Genomic DNA, 23552 nt, shown 5'->3' on the forward strand with positions numbered 1-23552 from the left:
GTTTTATTCTAATAAATACGAAAGGAAATGAAGTCAGCCTTGTGTGGGTGTGGGTTGTTAAATTAAGGTCTCTTAGGTTGCTAGCACTCGTCGGTTTGTTTCGGACGAACAACTGTTTGGAACAATGTTTCTGTCTGGTCACAACAGCGAATAACCATAGATCACTTTGGTGTTAACACAGAGGAAACTAGTTAGTCGCAGCTGATAGCTCACTGGTTCAAAAAGAAGAACTTGCAATTTTTTTGGAAAGGAAGGAAAAAGGCGCACGTGTATCTTTCAATAGTAAACCAAGCAGAAAAATTGTTCGAAACAGTAGTTCGTGTGAGACAAATGATGTGTGATATGGGCCTTACGGATCAAAAATTGCTTAAAAAAAAATAAAAAAAAAAAAAAAAAAAAAAAAGACCTAAGGACTATAAAATATCTGTTAACCTAACTTACTGTCTTTAACAATACAGCTTTTTTATACATATCACCTTCTGATTTTGGCTACACTTCGTATGTTGGATTTCATGATGATGTGTGATTGATTATAGCCACAAAAGGAGAAATTTCTGAAAAGTCTATGATAAAATTAACTGTTTTGAATACCATAATTGAAATTAACTGCAAATTGTCCTTATATTCTGAACAAAAACATCGAGCTTTGAGCATAGCGTTTGCACTCTTTGCCTTAATGAACAATTCTTGTTTCTGAAAAATTGTCATCATAATTGGGTAAAAAATTGTCTGTAGCTCTATGTCACTCAAATTAAGCTGACGAAAACATAGATCAAAGTTAAAAATTCAGGCAGTTGTCTTAAAGAGACGTGTGGTAATTTGCAAGTATCAAAGAAGTTATTTTAGATAAAGCTTTAAAAGAGTAAGGAGTCTTCAATTGAAAATTAAATTTGTTCATTATGTTTTAATTATCACATAAAATCAATTTCAAACAATGCCCTAAAAGTACTCCTTTTCTGAAAGCTATACCAGTATGTTACACAGACAATCAGAAAAGAAATGCCATTGGGGTTTTCTAACTTTATTATTATCATATACAGTTTTAAAACAAAATTATTTCATTTGCACTTTAAATAGCTAATATGCCGAAAACATGGTTAGTAACTTCGCTTATAATAAATGGATTATATTCGGTTACAATAACTATTAATTTTTAAATAAAATACAACAAAAGAAACTGTTAGTAAACCGCACATTAAGCAACATAAAATCAAGATCACTGATCACTGTATTTAAATAAAAATAAACAATATATTCAAATGTTTTCTGGCAGCCACATAGAACGATTCTAAGGAAAACTCTGAAAATGCCCGTGAAGCAAGCCTACTTGCCAGTATTTCAAGCGAGGGCAGATTTCAAGGTTTGCAGTCTTAACCACCAGTGGGAATGAATTGCTATGAATGGGGTCTAGTGCAGGTGTTCTCAAAAATAACTAGGGTTAGGTTTTATCATCCCTAACCTAAACATTTGCAAAGAAGGCATTAAACATCATTATTCTTCGACAGCAGTATTACATAATCCAAAATTAACTTTTTGAAAAACACTACTATCTCTAACATCACTAACCAACTTCAAATTCTTAAAAGCGTCCACCAAATCTAACGCAGTGCCTTCAGAGGATGAGTCTTTCTCTCCAATGTCAATACTGACTCCCTTGTAATGTCTCCACGTTTCATTGAGATCTAAGCAAGCAATATTCTGCTTTGTCACCATTTTTTTATTTTCTTTTCGTCTAATATTCTTAAGATCATTTTTTAGCCGTTTGACAGCGGATGTTAAAATGGCTTTCACAAGAAGATTTTCCATATTTTCTGATTTTTTCTTCTTAACATAGTAAATCATGTCTGAAAGTTCTTCACATTCTCTCTTCCGCTTTCCCATTCTGCATCAAAGAGAGATAAAAGCAGTTAAAATAAAATATCAAACGGATTTTAAGTCGAATACCAATGATCAGCAAACACTAGACCCTTGCAGCACAACGATGAAATCACCACGTGCCACTGAGAGCAAACTTGCTTTTGCGGGCATTAGGTCTTTCTGCCTGATGACGAAAATTACTGCATAGTGTTTTGCAAGGAGAGTGTTAAATATCAAAATACCAAAAATAAAGTAATTCAATAAATTTAATATATTTATTTACGAAAGTTTCCTGCTGTAGTAAAAATAACATGCTTATATAGAAAATTTTAATTAATTTTAACTTACATACATTTTCTCAACTCCAGGAGTTTTTACGGAGTTTTCTGTAAAGCACAGGGAATAGGGCGTTCATATCGTAAACAGCCTGAAGATTCCTTTCCCTGTATTGTTGTATTCCTTTACGTTGCTGTTGTGAATTTAATTTGTTTTATTCTAATAAATACGAAAGGAAATGAAGTCAGCCTTGGCTACAGTTCGTATGTTGGAATTAATGATGATGTGTGATTGATTATAGCCACAAAAGGAGAAATTTCTGAAAAGTCTATGAGAAAATTAATTGTTTTGAATACCATAATTGAAATTAACTGCAAATTGTCCTTATATTCTGAACAAAATCCTCGAGCTTTGAGCATAGTGTTTGCATACTTTGCCTTACATAACAATTCTTGTTTCTGAAGAATTGTCATCATAATTGGGTAAAAATTGTCTGTAGCTCTATGTCACTCAAATTAAGCTGACGAAAATATAGATCAAATTTAAAAATTCAGGCAGTTGTCTTAAAGAGACGTGTGGTAATTTGCAAGTATGAAAGAAGTTTTTTTAGATATAGCTTTAAAAGAGTAAGGAATATTCAATTGAAAATTAAATTTGTTCATTATGTTTTAATTATCAAATAAAAGCAATTTCAAACAATGCCCTAAAAGTACTCCTTTTCTGAAAGCTATACCAGTATGTTACACAGACAATCAGAAAAGAAATGCCATTGGGGTTTTCTAACTTTATTATTATCATATACAGTTTTAAAACAAAATTATTTCATTTGCACTTTAAATAGCTAATATGCCGAAAACATGGTTAGTAACTTCGCTTATAATAAATGGATTATATTCGGTTACAATAACTATTAATTTTTAAATAAAATACAAGAAAAGAAACTGTTAGTAAACCGCACATTAAGCAACATAAAATCAAGATCACTGTATTTAAATAAAAATAAACAATATATTCAAATGTTTTCTGGCAGCCACATAGAACGATTCTAAGGAAAACTCTGAAAATGCCCGTGAAGCAAGCCTTCTTGCGACTATTTCAAGCGAGGGCAGATTTCAGGGTTTGCAGTCTTAACCACCTGTGGGAATGAATTGCTATGAATGGGGTCTAGTGCAGGTGTTCTAAAAAATAACTAGGGTTAGGTTTTATCATCCCTAACCTAAACATTTGCAAAGAAGGCATTAAACATCATTATTCTTCGACAGCAGTATTACATAATCCAAAATTAACTTTTTGAAAAACACTACTATCTCTAACATCACTAACCAACTTCAAATTCCTAAAAGCTTCCACCAAATCTAACTCAGTGCCTTCAGAGGATGAGTCTTTCTCTCCAATGTCAATACTGACTCCCTTATCATGTCTCCATGTTTCATTGAGATCTAAGCAAGCAATATTCTGCTTTGTCACCATTTTTTTCTTTTCTTTTCGTCTAATATTCTTAAGATCGTTTTTTAGCCGTTTGACCGCGGATGTTAAAATGGCTTTCACAAGAAGATTTTCCATATTTTCTGATTTTTTCTTCTTAACATAGTAAATCATGTCTGAAAGTTCTTCACATTCTCTCTTCCGCTTTCCCATTCTGCTGTAAAGAGAGATAAAACCAGTTAAAATAAAATATCAAACGGATTTTAAGTCGAATACTAATGATCAGCAAACCCTGGACGCTTGCAGCACAACGATGAAATCACCACGTGCGACTGAGAGCAAACTTGCTTTTGCAGGCGTTAGGTCTTTCTGCCTGATGACGAAAATTACTGCATAGTGTTTTGCAAGGAGAGTGTTAAATATCAAAATACCAAAAATAAAGTAATTCAATAAATTTAATATACTTATTTACGAAAGTTTCCTGCTGTAGTAAAAATAACATGCTTATATAGAAAATTTTAATTAATTTTAACTTACATACATTTTCTCAACTCCAGGAGTTTTTACGGAGTTTTCTGTAAAGCACAGGGAATAGGGCGTTCATATCGTAAACAGCCTGAATATTCCTTTCCCGGTATTGTTGTATTCCTTTATGTTGCTGTTGTGAATTTAATTTGTTTTATTCTAATAAATACGAAAGGAAATGAAGTCAGCCTTGTGTGGGTGTGGGTTGTTAAATTAAGGTCTCTTAGGTTGCTAGCACTCGTCGGTTTGTTTCGGACGAACAACTGTTTGGAACAATGTTTCTGTCTGGTCACAACAGCGAATAACCATAGATCACTTTGGTGTTAACACAGAGGAAACTAGTTAGTCGCAGCTGATAGCTCACTGGTTCAAAAAGAAGAACTTGCAATTTTTTTGGAAAGGAAGGAAAAAGGCGCACGTGTATCTTTCAATAGTAAACCAAGCAGAAAAATTGTTCGAAACAGTAGTTCGTGTGAGACAAATGATGTGTGATATGGGCCTTACGGATCAAAAATTGCTTAAAAAAAAATAAAAAAAAAAAAAAAAAAAAAAAAGACCTAAGGACTATAAAATATCTGTTAACCTAACTTACTGTCTTTAACAATACAGCTTTTTTATACATATCACCTTCTGATTTTGGCTACACTTCGTATGTTGGATTTCATGATGATGTGTGATTGATTATAGCCACAAAAGGAGAAATTTCTGAAAAGTCTATGATAAAATTAACTGTTTTGAATACCATAATTGAAATTAACTGCAAATTGTCCTTATATTCTGAACAAAAACATCGAGCTTTGAGCATAGCGTTTGCACTCTTTGCCTTAATGAACAATTCTTGTTTCTGAAAAATTGTCATCATAATTGGGTAAAAAATTGTCTGTAGCTCTATGTCACTCAAATTAAGCTGACGAAAACATAGATCAAAGTTAAAAATTCAGGCAGTTGTCTTAAAGAGACGTGTGGTAATTTGCAAGTATCAAAGAAGTTATTTTAGATAAAGCTTTAAAAGAGTAAGGAGTCTTCAATTGAAAATTAAATTTGTTCATTATGTTTTAATTATCACATAAAATCAATTTCAAACAATGCCCTAAAAGTACTCCTTTTCTGAAAGCTATACCAGTATGTTACACAGACAATCAGAAAAGAAATGCCATTGGGGTTTTCTAACTTTATTATTATCATATACAGTTTTAAAACAAAATTATTTCATTTGCACTTTAAATAGCTAATATGCCGAAAACATGGTTAGTAACTTCGCTTATAATAAATGGATTATATTCGGTTACAATAACTATTAATTTTTAAATAAAATACAACAAAAGAAACTGTTAGTAAACCGCACATTAAGCAACATAAAATCAAGATCACTGATCACTGTATTTAAATAAAAATAAACAATATATTCAAATGTTTTCTGGCAGCCACATAGAACGATTCTAAGGAAAACTCTGAAAATGCCCGTGAAGCAAGCCTACTTGCCAGTATTTCAAGCGAGGGCAGATTTCAAGGTTTGCAGTCTTAACCACCAGTGGGAATGAATTGCTATGAATGGGGTCTAGTGCAGGTGTTCTCAAAAATAACTAGGGTTAGGTTTTATCATCCCTAACCTAAACATTTGCAAAGAAGGCATTAAACATCATTATTCTTCGACAGCAGTATTACATAATCCAAAATTAACTTTTTGAAAAACACTACTATCTCTAACATCACTAACCAACTTCAAATTCTTAAAAGCGTCCACCAAATCTAACGCAGTGCCTTCAGAGGATGAGTCTTTCTCTCCAATGTCAATACTGACTCCCTTGTAATGTCTCCACGTTTCATTGAGATCTAAGCAAGCAATATTCTGCTTTGTCACCATTTTTTTATTTTCTTTTCGTCTAATATTCTTAAGATCATTTTTTAGCCGTTTGACAGCGGATGTTAAAATGGCTTTCACAAGAAGATTTTCCATATTTTCTGATTTTTTCTTCTTAACATAGTAAATCATGTCTGAAAGTTCTTCACATTCTCTCTTCCGCTTTCCCATTCTGCATCAAAGAGAGATAAAAGCAGTTAAAATAAAATATCAAACGGATTTTAAGTCGAATACCAATGATCAGCAAACACTAGACCCTTGCAGCACAACGATGAAATCACCACGTGCCACTGAGAGCAAACTTGCTTTTGCGGGCATTAGGTCTTTCTGCCTGATGACGAAAATTACTGCATAGTGTTTTGCAAGGAGAGTGTTAAATATCAAAATACCAAAAATAAAGTAATTCAATAAATTTAATATATTTATTTACGAAAGTTTCCTGCTGTAGTAAAAATAACATGCTTATATAGAAAATTTTAATTAATTTTAACTTACATACATTTTCTCAACTCCAGGAGTTTTTACGGAGTTTTCTGTAAAGCACAGGGAATAGGGCGTTCATATCGTAAACAGCCTGAAGATTCCTTTCCCTGTATTGTTGTATTCCTTTACGTTGCTGTTGTGAATTTAATTTGTTTTATTCTAATAAATACGAAAGGAAATGAAGTCAGCCTTGGCTACAGTTCGTATGTTGGAATTAATGATGATGTGTGATTGATTATAGCCACAAAAGGAGAAATTTCTGAAAAGTCTATGAGAAAATTAATTGTTTTGAATACCATAATTGAAATTAACTGCAAATTGTCCTTATATTCTGAACAAAATCCTCGAGCTTTGAGCATAGTGTTTGCATACTTTGCCTTACATAACAATTCTTGTTTCTGAAGAATTGTCATCATAATTGGGTAAAAATTGTCTGTAGCTCTATGTAACTCAAATTAAGCTGACGAAAATATAGATCAAATTTAAAAATTCAGGCAGTTGTCTTAAAGAGACGTGTGGTAATTTGCAAGTATGAAAGAAGGTTTTTTTAGATATAGCTTTAAAAGAGTAAGGAATATTCAATTGAAAATTAAATTTGTTCATTATGTTTTAATTATCAAATAAAAGCAATTTCAAACAATGCCCTAAAAGTACTCCTTTTCTGAAAGCTATACCAGTATGTTACACAGACAATCAGAAAAGAAATGCCATTGGGGTTTTCTAACTTTATTATTATCATATACAGTTTTAAAACAAAATTATTTCATTTGCACTTTAAATAGCTAATATGCCGAAAACATGGTTAGTAACTTCGCTTATAATAAATGGATTATATTCGGTTACAATAACTATTAATTTTTAAATAAAATACAAGAAAAGAAACTGTTAGTAAACCGCACATTAAGCAACATAAAATCAAGATCACTGATCACTGTATTTAAATAAAAATAAACAATATATTCAAATGTTTTCTGGCAGCCACATAGAACGATTCTAAGGAAAACTCTGAAAATGCCCGTGAAGCAAGCCTTCTTGCGACTATTTCAAGCGAGGGCAGATTTCAGGGTTTGCAGTCTTAACCACCTGTGGGAATGAATTGCTATGAATGGGGTCTAGTGCAGGTGTTCTAAAAAATAACTAGGGTTAGGTTTTATCATCCCTAACCTAAACATTTGCAAAGAAGGCATTAAACATCATTATTCTTCGACAGCAGTATTACATAATCCAAAATTAACTTTTTGAAAAACACTACTATCTCTAACATCACTAACCAACTTCAAATTCCTAAAAGCTTCCACCAAATCTAACTCAGTGCCTTCAGAGGATGAGTCTTTCTCTCCAATGTCAATACTGACTCCCTTATCATGTCTCCATGTTTCATTGAGATCTAAGCAAGCAATATTCTGCTTTGTCACCATTTTTTTCTTTTCTTTTCGTCTAATATTCTTAAGATCGTTTTTTAGCCGTTTGACCGCGGATGTTAAAATGGCTTTCACAAGAAGATTTTCCATATTTTCTGATTTTTTCTTCTTAACATAGTAAATCATGTCTGAAAGTTCTTCACATTCTCTCTTCCGCTTTCCCATTCTGCTGTAAAGAGAGATAAAACCAGTTAAAATAAAATATCAAACGGATTTTAAGTCGAATACTAATGATCAGCAAACCCTGGACGCTTGCAGCACAACGATGAAATCACCACGTGCGACTGAGAGCAAACTTGCTTTTGCAGGCGTTAGGTCTTTTTGCCTGATGACGAAAATTACTGCATAGTGTTTTGCAAGGAGAGTGTTAAATATCAAAATACCAAAAATAAAGTAATTCAATAAATTTAATATATTTATTTGCGAATGTTTCCTGCTGTAGTAAAAATAACATGCATATAGAAAATTTTAATTAATTTTAACTTACATACATTTTCTCAACTCCAGGAGTTTTCACGGAGTTTTCTGTAAAGCACAGGGAATAGGGCGTTCATATCGTAAACAGCCTGAATATTCCTTTCCCGGTATTATTGTATTCCTTTATGTTGCTGTTTGAATTTAATTTGTTTTATTCTAATAAATACGAAAGGAAATGAAGTCAGCCTTGTGTGGGTGTGGGCTGTTAAATTAAGGTCTCTTAGGTTGCTAGCACTCGTCGGTTTGTTTCGGACGAACAACTGTTTGGAACAATGTTTCTGTCTGGTCACAACAGCGAATAACCATAGATCACTTTGGTGTTAACACAGAGGAAACTAGTTAGTCGCAGCTGATAGCTCACTGGTTCAAAAAGAAGAACTTGCAATTTTTTTGGAAAGGAAGGAAAAAGGCGCACGTGTATCTTTCAATAGTAAACCAAGCAGAAAAATTGTTCGAAACAGTAGTTCGTGTGAGACAAATGATGTGTGATATGGGCCTTACGGATCAAAAATTGCTTAAAAAAAATAAAAAAAAAAAAAAAAAAAAAAATAGACCTAAGGACTATAAAATATCTGTTAACCTAACTTACTGTCTTTAACAATACAGCTTTTTTATACATATCACCTTCTGATTTTGGCTACACTTCGTATGTTGGATTTCATGATGATGTGTGATTGATTATAGCCACAAAAGGAGAAATTTCTGAAAAGTCTATGATAAAATTAACTGTTTTGAATACCATAATTGAAATTAACTGCAATTTGTCCTTATATTCTGAACAAAAACATCGAGCTTTGAGCATAGCGTTTGCACTCTTTGCCTTAATTAACAATTCTTGTTTCTGAAGTATTGTCATCATAATTGGGTAAAAAATTGTCTGTAGCTCTATGTCACTCAAATTAAGCTGACGAAAACATAGATCAAAGTTAAAAATTCAGGCAGTTGTCTTAAAGAGACGTGTGGTAATTTGCAAGTATCAAAGAAGTTATTTTAGATAAAGCTTTAAAAGAGTAAGGAGTCTTCAATTGAAAATTAAATTTGTTCATTATGTTTTAATTATCACATAAAATCAATTTCAAACAATGCCCTAAAAGTACTCCTTTTCTGAAAGCTATACCAGTATGTTACACAGACAATCAGAAAAGAAATGCCATTGGGGTTTTCTAACTTTATTATTATCATATACAGTTTTAAAACAAAATTGTTTCATTTGCACTTTAAATAGCTAATATGCCGAAAACATGGTTAGTAACTTCGCTTATAATAAATGGATTATATTCGGTTACAATAACTATTAATTTTTAAATAAAATACAACAAAAGAAACTGTTAGTAAACCGCACATTAAGCAACATAAAATCAAGATCACTGTATTTAAATAAAAATAAACAATATATTCAAATGTTTTCTGGCAGCCACATAGAACGATTCTAAGGAAAACTCTGAAAATTGAAAATGCCCGTGAAGCAAGCCTTCTTGCCAGTATTTCAAGCGAGGGCAGATTTCAGGGTTTGCAGTCTTAACCACCTGTGGGAATGAATTGCTATAAATGGGGTCTAGTGCAGGTGTTCTCAAAAATAGCTAGGGTAAGGTTTTATCATCCCTAACATAAACATTTGCAAAGAAGGCATTAAACATCATTATTCTTCGACAGCAGTATTACGTAATCCAAAATTAACTTTTTGAAAAACACTACTATCTCTAACATCACTAACCAACTTCAAATACCTAAAAGCGTCCACCAAATCTAACGCAGTGCCTTCAGAGGATGAGTCTTTCTCTCCAATGTCAATACTGACTCCCTTGTCATGTCTCCATGTTTCATTGAGATCTAAGCAAGCAATATTCTGCTTTGTCACCATTTTTTTATTTTCTTTTCGTCTAATATTCTTAAGATACTTTTTTAGCCGTTTGACCGCGGATGTTAAAATGGCTTTCACAAGAAGATTTTCCATATTTTCTGATTTTTTCTTCTTAACATAGTAAATCATGTCTGAAAGTTCTTCACATTCTCTCTTCCGCTTTCCCATTCTGCATCAAAGAGGGATAAAAGCAGTTAAAATAAAATATCAAACGGATTTTAAGTCGAATACCAATGATCAGCAAACACTGGACGCTTGCAGCACAACCATGAAATCACCACGTGCGACTGAGAGCAAACTTGCTTTTGCAGGCGTTAGGTTTTTCTGCCTGATGACGAAAATTAATGCATAGTGTTTTGCAAGGAGAGTGTTAAATATCAAAATACCAAAAATAAAGTAATTCAATAAATTTAATATATTTATTTGCGAATGTTTCCTGCTGTAGTAAAAATAACATGCATATAGAAAATTTTAATTAATTTTAACTTACATACATTTTCTCAACTCCAGGAGTTTTCACGGAGTTTTCTGTAAAGCACAGGGAATAGGGCGTTCATATCGTAAACAGCCTGAATATTCCTTTCCCGGTATTATTGTATTCCTTTATGTTGCTGTTTGAATTTAATTTGTTTTATTCTAATAAATACGAAAGGAAATGAAGTCAGCCTTGTGTGGGTGTGGGCTGTTAAATTAAGGTCTCTTAGGTTGCTAGCACTCGTCGGTTTGTTTCGGACGAACAACTGTTTGGAACAATGTTTCTGTCTGGTCACAACAGCGAATAACCATAGATCACTTTGGTGTTAACACAGAGGAAACTAGTTAGTCGCAGCTGATAGCTCACTGGTTGAAAAAGAAGAACTTGCAATTTTTTTGGAAAGGAAGGAAAAAGGCGCACGTGTATCTTTCAATAGTAAACCAAGCAGAAAAATTGTTCGAAACAGTAGTTCGTGTGAGACAAATGATGTGTGATATGGGCCTTACGCTTCAAAAATTGCTTCAAAAAAAAAAAAAAAAGACCTAAGGACTATAAAATATCTGTTAACCTAACTTACTGTCTTTAACAATACAGCTTTTTTATACATATCACCTTCTGATTTTGGCTACACTTCGTATGTTGGAATTCATGATGATGTGTGATTGATTATAGCCACAAAAGGAGAAATTTCTGAAAAGTCTATGAGAAAATTAATTGTTTTGAATACCATAATTGAAATTAACTGCAAATTGTCCTTATATTCTGAACAAAAACATCGAGCTGTGAGCATAGTGTTTGCACTCTTTGCCTTACATAACAATTCTTGTTTCTGAAGAATTGTCATCATAATTGGGTAAAAATTGTCTGTAGCTCTATGTCACTCAAATTAAGCTGACGAAAATATAGATCAAATTTAAAAATTCAGGCAGTTGTCTTAAAGAGACGTGTGGTAATTTGCAAGTATCAAAGAAGTTATTTTAGATAAAGCTTTAAAAGAGTAAGGAGTCTTCAATTGAAAATTAAATTTGTTCATTATGTTTTAATTATCACATAAAATCAATTTCAAACAATGCCCTAAAAGTACTCCTTTTCTGAAAGCTATACCAGTATGTTACACAGACAGTCAGAAAAGAAATGCCATTGGGGTTTTCTAAATTTATTATTATCATATACAGTTTTAGAACAAAATTGTTTCATTTGCACTTTAAATAGCTAATATGCCGAAAACATGGTTAGTAACTTCGCTTATAATAAATGGATTATATTCGGTTACAATAACTATTAATTTTTAAATAAAATACAACAAAAGAAACTGTTAGTAAACCGCATATTAAGCAACATAAAATCAAGATCACTGTATTTAAATAAAAATAAACAATATATTCAAATGTTTTCTGGCAGCCACATAGAACGATTCTAAGGAAAACTCTGAAAATGCCCGTGAAGCAAGCCTTCTTGCCAGTATTTCAAGCGAGGGCAGATTTCAGGGTTTGCAGTCTTAACCACCTGTGGGAATGAATTGCTATGAATGGGGTCTAGTGCAGGTGTTCTAAAAAATAACTAGGGTTAGGTTTTATCATCCCTAACCTAAACATTTGCAAAGAAGGCATTAAACATCATTATTCTTCGACAGCAGTATTACATAATCCAAAATTAACTTTTTGAAAAACACTACTATCTCTAACATCACTAACCAACTTCAAATTCTTAAAAGCGTCAACCAAATCTAACGCAGTGCCTTCAGAGGATGAGTCTTTCTCTCCAATGTCAATACTGACTCCCTTGTAATGTCTCCACGTTTCATTGAGATCTAAGCAAGCAATATTCTGCTTTGTCACCATTTTTTTATTTTCTTTTCGTCTAATATTCTTAAGATCATTTTTTAGCCGTTTGACAGCGGATGTTAAAATCGTTTTCACAAGAAGATTTTCCATATTTTCTGATTTTTTCTTCTTAACGCAGTAAATCATGTCTGAAAGTTCTTCACATTCTCTCTTCCGCTTTCCCATTCTGCATCAAAGAGAGATAAAAGCAGTTAAAATAAAATATCAAACGGATTTTAAGTCGAATACCAATGATCAGCAAACACTAGACCCTTGCAGCACAACGATGAAATCACCACGTGCGACTGAGAGCAAACTTGCTTTTGCGGGCATTAGGTCTTTCTGCCTGATGACGAAAATTACTGCATAGTGTTTTGCAAGGAAAGTGTTAAATATCAAAATACCAAAAATAAAGTAATTCAATAAATTTAATATATTTATTTACGAAAGTTTCCTGCTGTAGTAAAAATAATATGCTTATATAGAAAATTTTAATTAATTTTAACTTACATACATTTTCTCAACTCCAGGAGTTTTTACGGAGTTTTCTGTAAAGCACAGGAAATAGGGCGTTCATATCGTAAACAGCCTGAATATTCCTTTCCCGGTATTGTTGTATTCCTTTACGTTGCTGTTGTGAATTTAATTTGTTTTATTCTAATAAATACGAAAGGAAATGAAGTCAGCCTTGGCTACACTTCGTATGTTGGAATTAATGATGATGTGTGATTGATTATAGCCACAAAAGGAGAAATTTCTGAAAAGTCTATGAGAAAATTAATTGTTTTGAATACCATAATTGAAATTAACTGCAAATTGTCCTTATATTCTGAACAAAAACATCGAGCTTTGAGCATAGTGTTTGCATACTTTGCCTTAATTAACAATTCTTGTTTCTGAAGAATTGTCATCATAATTGGGTAAAAAATTGTCTGTAGCTCTATGTCACTCCGAAATTAAGCTGGCGAAAACATAGATCAAATTTAAAAATTCAGGCAGTTGTCTTAAAGAGAAGTGTGGTAATTTGCATGTATCAAAGAAGAGTTTTTAGATAAAGCTTTAAAAGTGTAAGGAATCTTCAATTGAAAATTAAATTTGTTCATTATGTTTTAATTATCACATAAAATCAATTCCAAACAATGCCCTAAAAGTACTCCTTTTCTGAAAGCTATACCAGTATGTTACACAGACAATCAGAAAAGAAATGCCATTGGGGTTCTCTAACTTTATTATTATCATATATAGTTTTAAAACAAAATTATTTCATTTGCACTTTAAATAGCTAATATGCCCAAAACATGGTTAGTAACTTCGCTTATAATAAATGGATTATATTCGGTTACAATAACTATTAATTTTTAAATAAAATACAACAAAAGAAACTGTTAGTAAACCGCACATTAAGCAACGTAAAATCAAGATCACTGTATTTAAATAAAAATAAACAATATATTTAAATGTTTTCTGGCAGCCAAATAGAACGATTCTAAGGAAAACTCTGAAAATGCCCGTGAAGCAAGCCTACTTGCCAGTATTTCAAGCGACGGCAGATTTCAGGGTTTGCAGTCTTAACCACCAGTGGGAATGAATTGCTATGAATGGGGTCTAGTGCAGGTGTTCTCAAAAATAACTAGGGTTAGGTTTTATCATCCCTAACCTAAACATTTGCAAAGAAGGCATTAAACATCATTATTCTTCGACAGCAGTATTACATAATCCAAAATTAACTTTTTGAAAAACAGTACTATCTCTAACATCACTAACCAACTGTGAGAACACAGAATTCTCTCAGTGAACACGGTGGCTGTATCGATTCTTAAATCGTTATCTCGCCCTGCCACGTGCATCGCAGTGGATAAAAACTGGAAGGACTGCTTTTGTCTCTCTCTTTTTGCCTGTCGTCGTGTTAACGAGTGTTTTGGCCTTCGGGCCACACACACACACATACAGCTCTCGTCATCGTCCACGGTACTCGATCTGAGGTCCATTTTCAAGGATGGAGGAGAAAATATGTTCTTGTACGAAGAATATAAGAAATCAGGTAAACTTTAATGATTAGGCTGCGAGGTAAAAATTGTTCCTGTGCTGTGACTCAACATGTATAATCCTGACAATTGGATGTTTCGAAGTGACGACCATGTGCGCCAATTTCAAGCCTATCTGCTAGAAATTTGATCTCTTCTATCACGAGTAATTGCACTGCATATTAATTAAGCTTCTTGCAAGATGCTGATAAGTAATGTGCCTTTGATGCAGCTAGATTAGGAATTGCAATATACCGTAAAAATGAATGCTGTGACAGTCCCGTGGTACTAACGAGTAGGACACGCTGAGGGGCATTCATGAATGTGTTTTTTTTTTTTTTTCTTATAACATATCGAATATAGGCTAATCAAGAAAAATGTGTTTTTGTGATTTATCTAGGCTAATCAAGAGATGTGTGTTTTTGTGATTTAATAAATGTATATTTAAAAGAGAGATACTGATTCATGCATGCCTTATTGGGTAAGTCATTTGATTCTTATTATTAAAAATCATGCAATGTACTAACCACTAAATTTTTTTAGTTTAACTTTTACGCGGAATTAATTCGCATTTGATACTCTTAGTATAATTACTTTTATATGATCACGGCCAGCAACACCACATTTATGGTGCCGTGACCAGGATAATAATAATAAAGGCACCACTTTATGGGGCCGTGACAAAAAAAAAAAAAATGAGTTTAAGTTTTAACTGTTTGATTTCAGGTAGAGAACCATTTTATGCTTATGCCTAAAAATATAACTACACATGTGATTCCAGTGTGAATACTATTGATAATTGCTTAAATATTTTGAATTTTGTGAATATGTCTGATATCAAATAGGTGAATATTAGTAATGATTGGATAAAATTTTTAATTTTGTGATTATCTGATATGAATCATTAAAAAAGATTAAGTTGAAAATTGCATATGTAAAAAAAAATATATATATAGAATTCCATATGACTATGTTTTCTGCTAATGTGAAATAATTTAATGATAAAAAATAGATATGTGAAAATGGTAATATCAATTCAAAATTGGTCAGTATTTAAGAAATTATTCCTGAATGTATATCATATTGTGTGGTAATGAGTATGTAATAACTTGTATCCATGTGAAAAATTTCGATAAGTTACAATAGTGTATTTATGAACGTACTATATATTAGGAGTAATAATAATAGTAATTTATAGTGGTACTAAAGGATAGTAAATTGATTTAGAATGGCTAAGAAAACTAATGTAATGAACATGAGTCTGGCTACTGCTCTGCCTACTTTTTCAGGGGAGCATGACGAAAATATAACATTTTTTTTAGATCAGTTATGCCAAATAGCAAATTTAGAGAACTGGAATGAGAACAGAAAAAGTTTGGTGTTAAAAATTCAATTGAGGGGTAAAGCATTAAAATTTGTAATTGATAATGAATCGTGTAAAGATATGTCATTTGATGATTTAAAAGCATTACTAAGAAAAAAATTTGCAAAATCTTAGTCATTTGACACAATTCAATATAACTTTAACTCAATTAGACGGACCCCAGATCAGTCAGTCGAGGACTTAGCGGAAAAAGTGAATACTTATGCCACAAAATATTTTGGGTGTTATCCTAGTTCGAGTGAAGAGGTATATAACCTCACTCAAAAAGCAATGCTTTCAAAATTCTTAGCTCTCAGACCAGATTTAAGACTAGAGGTTAAAAAACTAGGACCTGTTGATTTTGCTACTGCTGTGAAACAGGCAAAGAACATAGAAAAAGCATTGGAGGATTCTGGTAATAGCTCACAGACACATGATTTTTCACCTGAATTAAATACATTAATTATGCAACAAATGCAAAATAATAGAGCCGTTGAGGATTTGTCAAAAAAATTTAATGAAATTTTACCTAATGGTAGTGTAAACAATGTAACTAGACTAGAAAATAATGCTACACAAAGTAGTAATAATAGAGAAACTTGTCATATTTGCCAACAGAATCATTGGACTACACAGTGTCCTTATTTTCCTTCAAACAATAATTTTCAATATTATAGACAGGCTAGAAACAACCACAGAAAAATTTTTTATAGGGGTAACTTTATTAATAGAAGGAATAGATATAATAGTCTGTATGCTTTCACGCAAGGTAATAGACTACAGAACAGTAATAGAAATAGGCCACAATACAGAAGATACAATACTCGTAGAAATTATTTAAACTAATGAAGGGTACTTGCAGAGCTCCCAGATACACAAAGTATTACTCAAGTGCCCATAAAAAAATTTGGGGGAAACAAGACAAAAGTAAGAAAATAAGGAACTCAAATAGGCCGAATACACATGAAAGATTCCGACACAAAATTAAAGAAAGTAATGAACAAAAATTGGTAGCTTCTTGCCAGACTAATAGTATCACAGAATTATCAGTAATAGAAATCAAATTTGGCGACTTTGTGGTAGAAGCATTACTTGATACAGGTGCAAATTTAAGCTTAATACAGCCAGACACCTTGCAAGTAATAAAAAATTATACAAAGATTCATTACTTAAGCAGATCTGTAAGAATACATATGCTAAATAATGCTACTATCCCATATTTATCTGCTGTAAACTTAAAATTTCGTTTAGGAAATAAGTGGCTTGCCAACCAATTTTTTGTTACACAACATAATTGGAACACAATTATCAAATGATTTTAGGGTATGATTTCATTCAAAAAATAAGATACTTATAGATGCAGATAAAAGTCAGTTAATCATTGATAACACGTATTTTGATCTTTTGGACAAAAGAAAAAATTGTACTAATATTAATGCAAAAAAGGTAGACAAGAATAGTAGACCAGAGGAGTCGGGTATTGTAAGAGTAGTATTGAATACCAGAATTGCGCCAAATACAGCAGAGATAGTAAAGTTAAGCATTCCAATTAATATGCAGACAGAAAAGCAAATAATGTTCTCACCAGACAGGCGAAAAGTGGGCAAGATAGGTATGACTGATTTAATTCATGAGATAAGTGACAGGCAATATATATTCACCATAATTGAAAACAATTCCAATTCCACAATTATTCTAAGAAAGGGTGAAAAGATTGGTAAGGTATATAAAGTCGAAGAAAAACAATTTGAAAAACCTAGAGAGCAACAAAATTTGCAGATTAACCATATAACTTTAAAAGAAATAAAAAAATTAAGAAAGGAGGAATTAAGCCCAGATGATTTTGATTTAAGTCATTTAGAAGCAGAACAAAAAAATAAGATGATTGAAATGCTCATGAAAAATTCAGCTGTGTTTTCAAAATCTTACACCACTCTGGGTGAGACTAATGCTGTCATGCCACAATTTAATTTATTACATAACTTTCCTATTCAAACTAGACCATACACTATTCCTCGCATTGCTAAAAAATATGCCCAAGAGGAGATGGCCAAATTGTTAGAAGCAGGTATTATAGAGCCATCGACATCGAGTTACAGTTTTCCAGTAATTTTTGTCAAAAAGAAAGCACCACCTAATACTGATCCTAGCAAATTAAAATTTAGAATGGCAGTAGATTATAGATTGCTAAATTGCATAACTGAATCATATTAAATATGTCTACCTAAGATTTCAGATATTTTGCATAATATAGCAGGTAAAAGTTATTATTGTGTGCTAAATCTTAAGTCAGCATTTTTTCAAATAAAGTTAGATCAGAAAGATAAAGAAAAATTAGCCTTCTGCACGGAACTTGGCAATTTTCAACCAACTCGGTTACCTTTTGGTGCAAAAAATTCATCTGCTTATTTCCATACTCTAATATCAAAATGTTTAGGTGAATTGCAGGGTCCAAATTTACAATATTTTCTAGATGACATAATTGTTGCAGCTAACAGTATAAATGAACTAGTAATTATTTTACAAAAGGTGTTTGACAAGTTAAAAAAATTTAATTTAACATTAGACCCAGCCAAATTGCAGTTATGTAAACAAGAGATTACGTATTTAGGTTTTTCGGTTAATAAGAATGGTTTTGCTCCTTCAGAGGAGAATATTCAGAAAGTAGCCAAATTTCCTAGGCCAAGAAATGTGAAAGAGGTTCAAACATTCATAGGCATGGTAAATTATTTTCGACACTTAATTTTTAATTATGCAGAGATTGTCATGCCAATAGTAAATTTAACAAGAAAGAATATACCATTCGTGTGGAACGAGAGATGCCAAAATGCATTAGATAAAATACAAGAATTAATTTTAGAAAAACCCACAATAAAAAACATAGAAAATGATAAACCTTTATATTTAGTAACCGATGCTTCTAGATCAGCCATTTGTGGCATATTAATGCAAAAAAATGATGATAAGTTTTTCCCAGTACAATTTTACTCAAAAATTTCAACACCTGCTGAGGCTAGATATCCTTCAATTAGGAGAGAACTTTATGCAATATTCAGATCAGTAAAACAATTTCACGAACATCTGTATGGGAAAAAATTTATAATATTAACGGAAGCTAAACCTCTGACTTTCCATATTACTCTTGACAAACAGCCAGATATTGTAGCACGCTGGTTGTTATATTTACAGGAATTTCAATACACGATGGAACATATTCCTGGTTTAAAAAACCCAGCAGATTACTTGTCAAGAGTTTCAGAGGATGTAGTGGTAAACAATGTAAATATATTTAGGACCAATGATAATTTGTCTATTCAAAACATAATTAGTAAACAGCAAAGTGATCCAGACATAAAATCAATTATAAAAAAATTACAGGATAACCACAAAGAAAGTGTAGAACAATATTTCATTGATAGTCATACAGATGTAGTAATGATAAAATTAAAACCTGTAATTGTGAGAAAGAAAGAGAGAAGTATCCAGAATAAAATTCTAATTCCTAAGGCATTAATTAAAGATGTATTACAGACAGTTCATGCGCCTCACTTTGGTATTCAAAAGACAAAAGAGTTTGTAAAGGCAAAGTATTATTGGAAAGGTATGTACAGCGATACTAAAAGTTTTGTAGAAAATTATTAAGATTGCTTACAAAATAAGTTACCACTCCAATTCATTTTAAGTAGTGTACTATATTTGATTTTAAATTCCATTGCATATTCGAAGCTTGTTTCGAAAAATTCGATTTATCATTCTTCATCTGAACTGAAAGTTGAAAAAAAAAATGCATTCAGGAAGCAGTGTAGGCTTGCTTCTCTTTCGTAAAATATTTATAATTAAAATACATATCTTTACATCTTATACATGCAAGATGTTTCAGCAAGTCGGTTACAAACTTTCGGAAGAGACGAAAAATGAACAGCTTTAAATGAAGTTTATTCCGCTTAGGAAATTTCGGTAACTTATGCATTTCTAGTTAAAAATGTTTAGATTAGAATATTTGAAATTTGTTACAATTTCTATCAATTTTAAATAAAGTGAATTGGCGTCACTCACACAGCAAATCAAAGTTTCAATTTATTTGCCAAGGGCTCCAACACGCTCAAATGCATTGTCATCACGAACGGAGATATGTTCGTTGCGGCGAAACGCATGAATCCTCATGATTTGTACAGACTGTCAACAAGTCACCCACACATCAAATGTTCGTGGTTGACAAAAATTTCTCAAGCCGAAGGCAACCCGCAAGACCTTAGCAAATTAGCGTGCTCCGTACAGCATTCTAAACACAAACTAGTAAAGTACGCAACGATCTAGCAGATGTTTTCAAGCCACCGCGTTTTTCAATTTATATACTAGAAGGATTACGGAAAAACTGGTGAGCAGTAATTTGAGCATAATTCACATTAATTTATTTAATAAGTAAGTAAGTAAGTAATTTGAGCATAATTCACATTAAGTATTTGATTATATTTGATTTTGAAATCGGTTACTTTTTCGAATGAAAGATTGTTTCGAAAATTCTGATGGCAAATTTCTCATTTAAACTGAAAACGCATATCTTAAAGAATAAATTCGCTCATTCTTGCATTCACCAAAGAGTGCTTCTCAGTTCGTAGCTCTCTTTCGTTAAATCATTCTAATTAAAATGTATCTTATATGCTAAGTTAAAATTTAAATACAAAGAAAAAAATCGTAGAAAAAATTTAAGCCTAAATTTAAAATGAAACATAAGAATTATTAAATTTTTGAAGGAAGTAAAATATAAATTAAAATATTGAAATTTTTAATATTTTAAACTAAAACCTCTGAATATGCAAATTAATTATTCATGATTTAATGCTTCGACTAGACTCATCAAGGATTAATAATTTGAAACATTAAAATTCGAAACTATGAGGGGTACTGACCTCAAGTTTCTTTTCACTTGACTTTCTGAGCACCAACAAATTTAAAAATAAAAAATAAAAACAAAAATAAAAAACAAAATAATATTAATATGTATATATAGATAGAGAGATAGTTAAAGAGACATATAGATAAAAAGACACATACACATACGAAAATACAGGTGTTAACATCGAATTACATGTAAGAGTAAGTACAATTATTATGTACGTGGAAGCAGAATATTTTAAGTTTTAGTAATCCTAAAATTCAGGATGTTCGAATATCCGGCACCGAACTAAAAGGCTACGTACCCCAAAAAAAGGAAAACATTAGAATTTTAAAACCTCTTCTCCCTTTGCAAAAAATAAACAAATTGTTATGTATTAATTGTTATTATTATTTTCAAGCTTTAAGTTATTTGCTTATTCAGTCGTGATCAGTAATTCAAGTTTTTTTTTCGCTTTAATTTGTTTAAAGTTGTATGTAAATTTAATTTGTAACTTTTGTAAACTTTATATTTAGATTTGGTTGTTTTACAAGTTTTCTTAAGTTACTTTTTTGATTTGAGTTTAGGGACTTAAGTTTACTTGGTTTTTGTACTTGTTTGTTTTGACCTTCAAGTTTGTTTAACTTTAATTATTTTAAAGCATTTGTTGCTGCACTTTTGGTGTGCTAATTTTTATTTAGGTAACTTAATTTTTTTACCTCTCTTTCTATTAAAGTTTATCGAATTCATATTTTCTGACTGGTGGAAAGATCAATCAATTGTAAATGAGACTCAATCTAGTTGATTAAATAGTAAACTTATTTCTTCGGTTGAAACAACTTATTAATGGGTATTGACATTTTAATGAACTTAATTGTTAAATAGTAGTTCAATTTGTTCTGTACTATATTCATTTATTGTGTTGAAAACTATTCACTGGTTCTGTAATTTTCCCATCCAAAGTTGTCGGCTGAGACTTTGTTTCTCAGAATTCCTTATCAGGGTATTGCTGCGCCTCGAATTCTTTTGGCCAAGCTCCGTAACGTATGTACTGAGTACCTTACCATGTGTGCAGATTTCTTTACCATCTGGACGGTTTTGCATAATCGGGACACTGGTTCCCCTGGCATCCCTAGCATAGAAATGTTCTGCTGAGAGATTGTTTACGTGGGGTAAAGTTTCGTCAATTAGGCTGCCCGCTATAGTGGAGAGGCACCCCGATGCGAGGCTAGTGCTTTCCCCCCTTTCCTTCAGCAGAGAGGAGGGTGACACAGCGGAGTGGCCTTGCGGTTTGTTTTGTTGAACCGCGTTGTCGGTCAAATTCTGGCAGACGGGGAAATCCTTCTCCTGAAGATTCATATGTTTCGTCCTTTGGGGTTGCCGTGATTGGCGTTCTTCCCATCATCAGACTTCGCCAAATATATCAAGATCTCGCCAGGTACAAAACGTGCTGCGTTGTTGGGACAGAGGAGGAGAGCGAAAACAAGAAAGCGAAAAATGATGTCATGGCTGCTCAGTGAGAGAAGAAAGCAGAACCTTGGAGGCGAGAGCAAAATTTTCACCGTTGAAAACCCTTGCTAAAAGGAAGATAAATTTTTTCACCGAAATAAGAATGTCTGTCTGGAACCAGCTGCCCAGAAGTCTGCCTGAAGGAAACTGCAGAATGGCGGAATTCCTAGCCGCCACCCCGTGACCAGTGATTAACTATTTTTTCTCTTATTGTTTTTCTTTTATCGTTACAGATCCAGCGACCTGTCTATGCAGAATTTGTTTGTAACAACACCTGTATACTGTCAGAGGAGTATTTTGAATGTTAAATAATATACAAGGTATGCGCCTGTTTATTTTGTCGTGTCAGCTAACCATGTTAATTTTGATGACCGCCACCACCCAAAATAAAAACATAGAAATGTAACTGTAAACCTTTGATGTCTCTAAATAAAGGTAAGATTGGTTTTACTTACCTTTTCTATTGTTTTTAATTTTAATTAATTTTTACACTGTCCCATATTAATTGAATGGGTTTTTGCCCTACTGTCAATAACACAATGCAATTTTGTTATTTGAAATTACTGATTTGTTTTATTTCCTATGTTCACTCTAATAAATACACGAATTGCTCTTGTGTGAGATTTGCTCAAAATTAGGTGTCATATTGCTCTATCTTGAAACACTCTGAGAAAAGTTATTGATCTTGAACATTTGTACACATTTACTATTTTCAATAGTGACATTATTTGCACTCGTTGCTATGCATATTATATTTTTAGTGCCGTTGATTAGTGCACTTTTACGGTCAGATGAAATATGTTATACCATTCAATTGATAATACACCACAATATGAGAGCCCTGTAAACCTTTGTAAAGCATGCATCTCAGGTAACAGAAGGCGTAGTGAAGATATCGCAGAATGGCCCAAAATTTTGCGAAAAAGTTGTGATAATATTGACGATATCCATTTCCCGTATTGATAACTTTGCTCCTAAACTACACCAGAAATGGACAGCTTAACGAGAAAAAACTTGGAAATAAGATATTTAATTAAAATAAAAATTAAATGTCAAAACATTTATTTCTTGTTGCGGGAGAATTTGAAAAATACATAATCTATTTATAGCCTCCATCTGTTTACACATTTACTATGAAAATAACACATTTATAATGAATTAAAAATTAAAACAAAATTTAAAAAAATTAAATTGCAGTAAGGAATAATTTTTTTTTTTTGAAAAATATTTGATATAACTGTACTAAAATATTTAGTGGTGGCCAAAATTGTGGACACTTGGAAATTTTTATGTTTT

The 23552-nt window shown here is 32.2% G+C and overlaps 1 pseudogene across 1 annotated transcript in view; it reads left to right on the forward strand.

The window, feature by feature from the left end:
• LOC146993764 (uncharacterized) overlaps positions 1-22710 on the forward strand; it is a 299602-nt pseudogene extending 276892 nt beyond the window's left edge. The window contains exon 4 of the transcript XR_015043887.1: positions 22490-22710. The product of XR_015043887.1 is annotated as an uncharacterized LOC146993764 (transcript). The remainder of the gene's footprint in view (positions 1-22489) is intronic.
• Positions 22711-23552: the final 842 nt, after the last annotated feature.

Source organism: Stegodyphus dumicola, chromosome 11, assembly GCF_044657685.1.
Source record: "Stegodyphus dumicola isolate Sdum_Otavi_A_Nest chromosome 11, ASM4465768v1".
Taxonomy (NCBI): Eukaryota; Metazoa; Arthropoda; class Arachnida; order Araneae; family Eresidae; genus Stegodyphus; species Stegodyphus dumicola.